A 6,969-nucleotide genomic window follows, 5' to 3' on the forward strand; every position below is an offset into this window, starting at 1 on the left:
TTAAAGTTCTTCTCCGCTATGCACTAGCAAATACAATCGTAGGCTATGTGTTTAGCAACGTTGGTTTGCAATTTTACAGGAATTTACCTGGAGTAATGAGCTGAGGCGTAGACTTGCTGTTAGTTCATATAATGTGTTGATCTCTGATGAACATGATGTGGCTAGTTTACCAGTTTGGAGATAATATTGTACATGCCTGAATGTGCATCCATCTCTATCGATAAACCATCTCCCTTGATTTTGAGAGTCTTTAAAAAGCAATGAGTCTTGGAGATAAGACAGGCGAGCCCGAGGTATGGAGAAAAAACACCCTCCAACATTGAAAAAACAAGATTGATTATCTGATCCATCCGCCATCAGTAAATATTTTGAAAAACAACGATATAATTTAATCTAATTTAGCTAGCTAGCTAAACTGTAAAGTACGGAGCCAGTTTTTTAAAATTGTGCTGGTTACTTTTAGCTAGCTATTACTGTAGCTAGACAACACAAATGTCAGCGAACAAGGAATCATCAATCAGTTAATCGGATGTTACAGTTTCAAACTGTAGGTCTACATATAGAAAATAGCCACGCAGTCACTCAAAAGATGTGTGAAAATATAGCTAACTAGATAATTAAAACGATCATATACGACGGAGATCATGTCGGTAAACGATCAGAAACATACAATTGTTGTCATTCTTAGAGCTCGAGGTGCAGTATTGTCAGATGTAGCCGTTTTAGTGACACGCGCCATCAGTTAATTTGTATCGCGCGCTGTCAACTTCATGGACAACGTGTGGGTCCATTGGCCTTAACTGCTGAGAGTAGTTATCTGGTAAAACAAGAACTTGGCCTTTGTAACACTCAGATAACACTGCATTTAATTCAGTCTGAATGGAAAAAAGACAATCTGTGATGTTAATTGACATCATTCAATTGAGAGTGCTATTTACAACTAAGCCTAGCCGACTCACAGAAGCCAGGCCACGACCGCAGGTAAAGTAAATACTGTTTTAATGTCGTAAACTCAAGTAATATAAATTAAACTTCTGAAAATATCCAATGTGGAAACGGTTAAAAAAAATCATTGGTAATCTAGGTTGATTTGATGGCCTTTTCGGGAAGCCAGCTTTGTGTTGCTAGAGACTCCTTTGCCGCTTCTTCTGTTGTGCGCCCATTCAGCTGTCCCAAGATCGACACATTGTTGGATACCAAAGACCTGTGAAACAAAATGTTCTTGATAAGGCAAGCACTTAATACAATTTCATAGTTTCTTCTCAGTGGGAACACACTGGCGAGTAAATTCACCTGTGGTTGTCCTGCATGAGCACAACGGTCTGCTCCAGTTGTCTCAGGTAGGACTCCTGTACCCTCAGAGCTTTTACCTGCTTCTGCAAACAACTTGTCCACTGTTTGTCGCCTTCACGATGACACACACACACTCAAAGTTAGTGTACATCTACCTCCTGGCAGATATAAAATCTACACACAATAACAAGGCAAACTCACTGTTGACTGGAATAGACGGATCCTGTTTTAAATTTCTTAGTCTCAAATTGTAGTTTTCCTTCAGTGCAGACACAAGTCTCTTCTTGAAGGATTCCTGTAAATCACATTACAGATAAGGTCTTACTGTCTCACAGCCGTGGTGGAAGTATGTTAAAATAATGTTGTGATGTTCACCAGTTGCTGTTCCGTTTGGGCCAGTTTCCTGTTGAGGTGACCCAGTTCGCTACAGTGCAGAGGGATATTATTGTTGCCCTCAGTCTCCTCTTCCCCTCTTATTTTCTCATCTCTTAATCCCTCTGTTTTGCTTGGGCTGGACACGGCAGGGAATGCAGACGATATTGAAGATGAGAGAATGTCATAGGCCTGGCCTGAGAAGCAATGTGAGATAGAATTTAGTTTTTCTACAACCTTACAACAAAAAGGGCTCCCCTATAAAATACAATAGAACTGATGTTTTGGAAACAGGGTTTACAACCCCAAAACATGGTCTCATGGTTATGATTCGGGAGTCAGGTGGGAGATGGGAGTCAGGTGGCTGAGCGGTTAGGGAATCGGGCTAGTAATCAGAAGGTTGCCAGTTTGATTCCCGGCCGTGTCAAATTATGTTGTGTCCTTGGGCAAGGCACTTCACCCTACTTGCCTCGGGGGGGGAATGTCCCTGTACTTACTGTAAGTCGCTCTGGATAACAGCATCTGCTAAATGACTAAATGTAAATGTAAAAGGGCTCCCCTATAGAATAGAACTGATGTTTTGGAAACAGGGTTTACAACCCCAAAACATGGTCTCATGGTTATGATTCGATACCTAGGAAGGTGGGGTTGAGGTGAAGCGAGCGCTTGCCCCTCCAGTGCTGGTCCACCAGATCCAGAAGGCCTTTCAGGGCAGAGGATAGCTCGGAAACCCCCAGCCGAGGTGAGGGGATCCTGGGTACAGGGAAGTCAATACTCCCTAATCTGGAACTCTGAAAAATACCATAGTGCATAGCTGATACAAGCCTAAGATAAGGGTCATGTACAATAGGTGCAGCACTAAAGGAACCATTACATGCCGCATTGTTAAGAGGACGCCTTTTTGTCTTGTTGATAGGGAACCCAGTTGGGAACAGGTACGAAACAAACCCACACAAAACGAACCGCAAGCCTGGTTTAAAGATTGTCTGTTAAAAAAACAACAACACTCTTTTATGTTGTTCTTTTTACCCTGCGTTCTGAAAAATAAGGGTGTCCACCCTCACAGACAGCGAGATCTCCACCACTCAGATAAGGCTGTCTTCCCACTCCTCTCATGTTACCTCATGTATTTAACCCTACACTCCCTCAAGATCTCCTTAAGCTACAGATCACTCTCTTTAAGGCCTCCTGCAATTTCCCTGCCAATCAAGTGGAAACCTAATATTTTCACTACTAATTTCTCTCTCTTTGTTATGAATAGGGTAGATAAGACAAGCCTCTGACTCATTCTCATCTTACCCAAAGCTCCCCCTCGTGATTAGATGAGCTTTCTCCACAGTTCCCAAGACAGTGTAGTTTCTATTTTAATTTGGGGTTTTCAATGTCCGACCTTAAAGTCTCAAGTTTGTTTTAATCTGAATGTGAGAACTCCTATGGCATCCAAGAGTTTAGCCTTTTAAACTGCAATAACATCAAAGGTGCCGGGGTCATTCCAGAGTTGCAGTATGGTTGACCAGATTCGGTGAACTACATGTTTGATAAGCCTATCACACAGGCCTATATCTAGTACAGGCTTTTGTAAGATTACTCAATTGTGTGCATTAGATGGATTTCTCGTTCGTATGGTATGTGGATGTTGTGGATCGTGCACCTGTGTAGTGCTGATCGTCTGATATCTGGACTTGGCCTGCAGGTGGGTCTCTGAGGGGACGGAGAGGAGGGCGGAGGAGAGGACGTCCTTCGAGGTGGAGTCTGGCCTAGGAGAGGAAGAGGCCTGGCGGCCATGGTCCAGAGTCTGTCTCTCAGGAGAACCTCCACGTTTCCAGGCCTTCTGAAGCCTGGGGCTGAGGTGATCAAGCAACCTGTCCACCGAGACACTGCGACGGGTTGGACTTCTCCAACGGACACCCTCAGACGAACGCTGGAGGGGAATGATGTGGTCTGGTTGGTGAGTGGCTACGTACAGATCTGAAGAGAGAAAACATAAACATACGTTGGAATCATCTAGCCTGGTCCTAACCAGACCCTCGTACATTTCATTTGTACAGAGGGTCTGGGATCGCTCCATTGACAAGCGTTAACTTCCTTGAAGGCGGGTACTCTGTTGAAGTTTAAAACTATTATTGGATCTGCCCAGAGCCACTCTGATCTGCCATAACCAATCGCTAGCGTTCGCCTTAGCCAACTCCTTCACCACAGAGCTAGCTGCCGTAGCTGGAAAATCAAACTTTTCCCGAACCCCGTGGGGAGGAGGGCCACAACATCATGACCACCAGCAAAACTCAGCAAGGATTGTTCTTGCTCCGGCTTTAACTTATGGATATTCGGCAGCGTTGCCACAACCGCAGAATAGCTTCGCTCGCATCTTTCTCTGCCGCCATTACTGAACCACAACTCAAACTAGTGCACAACATCAACATCATCGTTCTCAGCCACTCCCTCTGTTCGCTGATTGGACCTACAAAAAATGTGTTTCTGAAAACCAACTGATGCACTGAAATCCCAGACCTAGTACAGAAGCAAAATCCAAATTGAGCGGAAGTACTAAGGAGGGCAGAGCCAGGCTAGGAATCATCTCCATTTCGTTCCAAATTATCATATGAGGAGGATGATTTCTTGGTTCTGATCATATGTACTATATTTGTCTTGTGTACTACTGCCCTCTAGTGGCGTAAACGTAACATGCATGAAAAGTGCTGATGTGGATCTGCAAATTTAAAAACAGGACGCTGTGCGCTGTGGACATTTGCTGCATACTTTGGCTCACTCACCCGAGGTCAGCTCCAGCAGTCTTTTTGTCCTTGTGTCTAAGTCAATATCTGTGTTTGTTACTGAGACCAGGGACTGGAGTGGTGTGGTCAGGCTGGGTGCAGGGCATGTCCAGTGGGCAGGGATAGACTCATAGTCCCAGGCTTCTCGGGCCTGAACAGACTCCTTCAGGAGTGGTGCTTGGTCTGAGGCAGACATAGGGCTCTGCTTTGGCTCTGCAGAGGCCTGGTACGACTGCAGGCTGGATGTCACAGGCCTCTCTGGGTCCAGTTTGAAGGTGTTGCTAGAGGCGTCCTGAGCGAAGGTCACGCGTCCTTGGTCTCTGGCTCGGGAGGGAGATCGTCCGGAGCGGAGCGAAGAGCGAGGAGGAGATGGTAGAGGCCTGTACTCTGAAACACAGGAGGAGATGGTAGAGGCCTGTACTCTGAAACACAGGAGGAGATGGTAGAGGCCTGTACTCTGAAACACAGGAGGAGATGGTAGAGGCCTGTACTCTAAAACACAGGAGGAGATGGTAGAGGCCTGTACTCTGAAACACAGGAGGAGATGGTAGAGGCCTGTACTCTGAAACACAGGAGGAGATGGTAGAGGCCTGTACTCTGAAACACAGGAGGAGATGGTAGAGGCCTGTACTCTGAAACACAGGAGGAGATGGTAGAGGCCTGTACTCTGAAACACAGGAGGAGATGGTAGAGGCCTGTACTCTGAAACACAAGAGGAGATGGTAGAGGCCTGTACTCTGAAACACAGGAGGAGATGGTAGAGGCCTGTACTCTGAAACACAGGAGGAGATGGTAGAGGCCTGTACTCTGAAACACAGCGCGGTTATTTGGTGGATGTGGTCAATGCGCTCATCGCGCCTAACTATAGGTTTGGGTCTTACCATCTTCAACACTGCCACTTTTCATTTTCATCTAGTGTTTAAGTACCTGCATCAAGAAAGAACACAGCGTTTGTTTACTTTAAAGAAAAAGTACCTCTTTGAAGTCGTTCTCTAATATATCAGTTAGGCAACAGCCACCATCCAACTACTAAATGTTCTATGGTCCTTTCACATGTAACAGATGCATTTAGTGCCAGTGATCCTACATCTATAAATACTCAGCAAATACATATTTAGAAACGGTCATTTGTCATCAGATCGATTGTACCAGACCTGCCCAGGGCCAAGTCGACCTGTCATTTTTCCAAATCTGCCAATTACCAGGAAATGTCACAGGTTTGCTGGGCCATGAAATTGAATGCCCGCACTTCCTTGTGCATCCATCCAATCAGCGAGGGGTAATGCTTCACCGTGCAAACTGCTCCTCTAACTCCTGTCTCTCTGAACAGTCGATTTATGAGAGTGTGCGTGTTTTGCACACCAAAGGCCACAGCACTGTCTTGTGACTAGTGAGTGTGCCTGCTGCAACTGCTGGGCAAAACAGAGGAAGAGAGACTGAAGGAGAAACAGTTATAGGGGGATAGTGACGCTGTCAAAGAGACTTACTCAAATGCGCACACATACACACACACACACACACAAACATACACACACACACACACTAAGGAAACAGAAGCTAGGATGTCACAGGTGTGGAGCGGTAATTCTTTCCTGACATTTGGTCAAACAAAGACGCACTCAGTTAATTAATTCTTGCTTCCTCATTAATATCTTTTTACAGCACAAAAGCTTTTTACTTCACACCATCAACATCTGACACTCTAAAGAACCTCGAGTCTCACCTTTACAGAAGTAGACAAACGAGTCTGTGGTTCTTCTGCACAGTATTTCCTCCGGTTCAGATTCAGGTTACCTTTTATCCGTACAGAACCAACATGCAAACCAGAGGAGTAATGCAGAGCCAAAATATGTCAGCTTGAAAAGATAAGACATATGTTTTTACCACTGGTTGCTAGGGATCTATAGAGCATGCAGGTGGCTGAGTTTGCTCGCTGCGCAGAGTGCATTCTTGGTAGCCATGGACACAGCTTGACTGTAGTCAAACATTCGCGCAGGTAAAGGAGGACGAGCTTTGGAATGGGGCCTTGTGATAACAACAGGTTAACACTATGCTGAGACTGCCTTTTATGTGTTCTTTTTCATCCTCAAGATTATATTTTTAGGGGCATTTCTGTCTTCATTATTATTATCAGTGTAGTCTGTCAGGAAAGGCAGGGGAGAAAGAGAGAGGGGATGGCATTCAGAAAAGGGCCCAGGCCAGATTCGAACCCAGGCCGCTGCAGTAAGGCCTCAGCCTGTGTGGAACACACCTGGCCTCTCATGTCCCCTGGTCTCTCATGTGTTCTACCGGTACGACTGACCTCTAAGACATCTCATGAAGGATCCTAAACTGAGGTGGAGTAGTTAGGAGTTGTTAAATGCAAAATACCATGACATTATACATTTCAGCTAAACATTTTAGCTTTTGAGGAACTGCACTGTTGCATTGTGTGGTCCAGTGTTGGAATAGGCTGTTTGTCTTTGATCTGAAGTGAGAAGTACTCCTCCTAGTGGACATACATGCTCACTCTCAGTGACCTAAAGACACCTCT

General features: G+C 45.2%; 1 long non-coding RNA gene across 1 annotated transcript; it reads right to left on the bottom strand.

Annotated features, from left to right (window-relative positions):
• Window positions 1–2,337: 2,337 nt before the first annotated feature.
• Window positions 2,338–4,577, bottom strand: LOC134028439 (uncharacterized). Its single transcript, XR_009931525.1, has 3 exons — window positions 4,437–4,577; window positions 3,317–3,633; window positions 2,338–2,456 (listed from the first exon to the last, which is right to left on the bottom strand). It is a non-coding gene; the product is annotated as an uncharacterized LOC134028439 (long non-coding RNA).
• Window positions 4,578–6,969: the final 2,392 nt, after the last annotated feature.

Source organism: Osmerus eperlanus, chromosome 10, assembly GCF_963692335.1.
Source record: "Osmerus eperlanus chromosome 10, fOsmEpe2.1, whole genome shotgun sequence".
Classification (NCBI taxonomy): Eukaryota; Metazoa; Chordata; class Actinopteri; order Osmeriformes; family Osmeridae; genus Osmerus; species Osmerus eperlanus.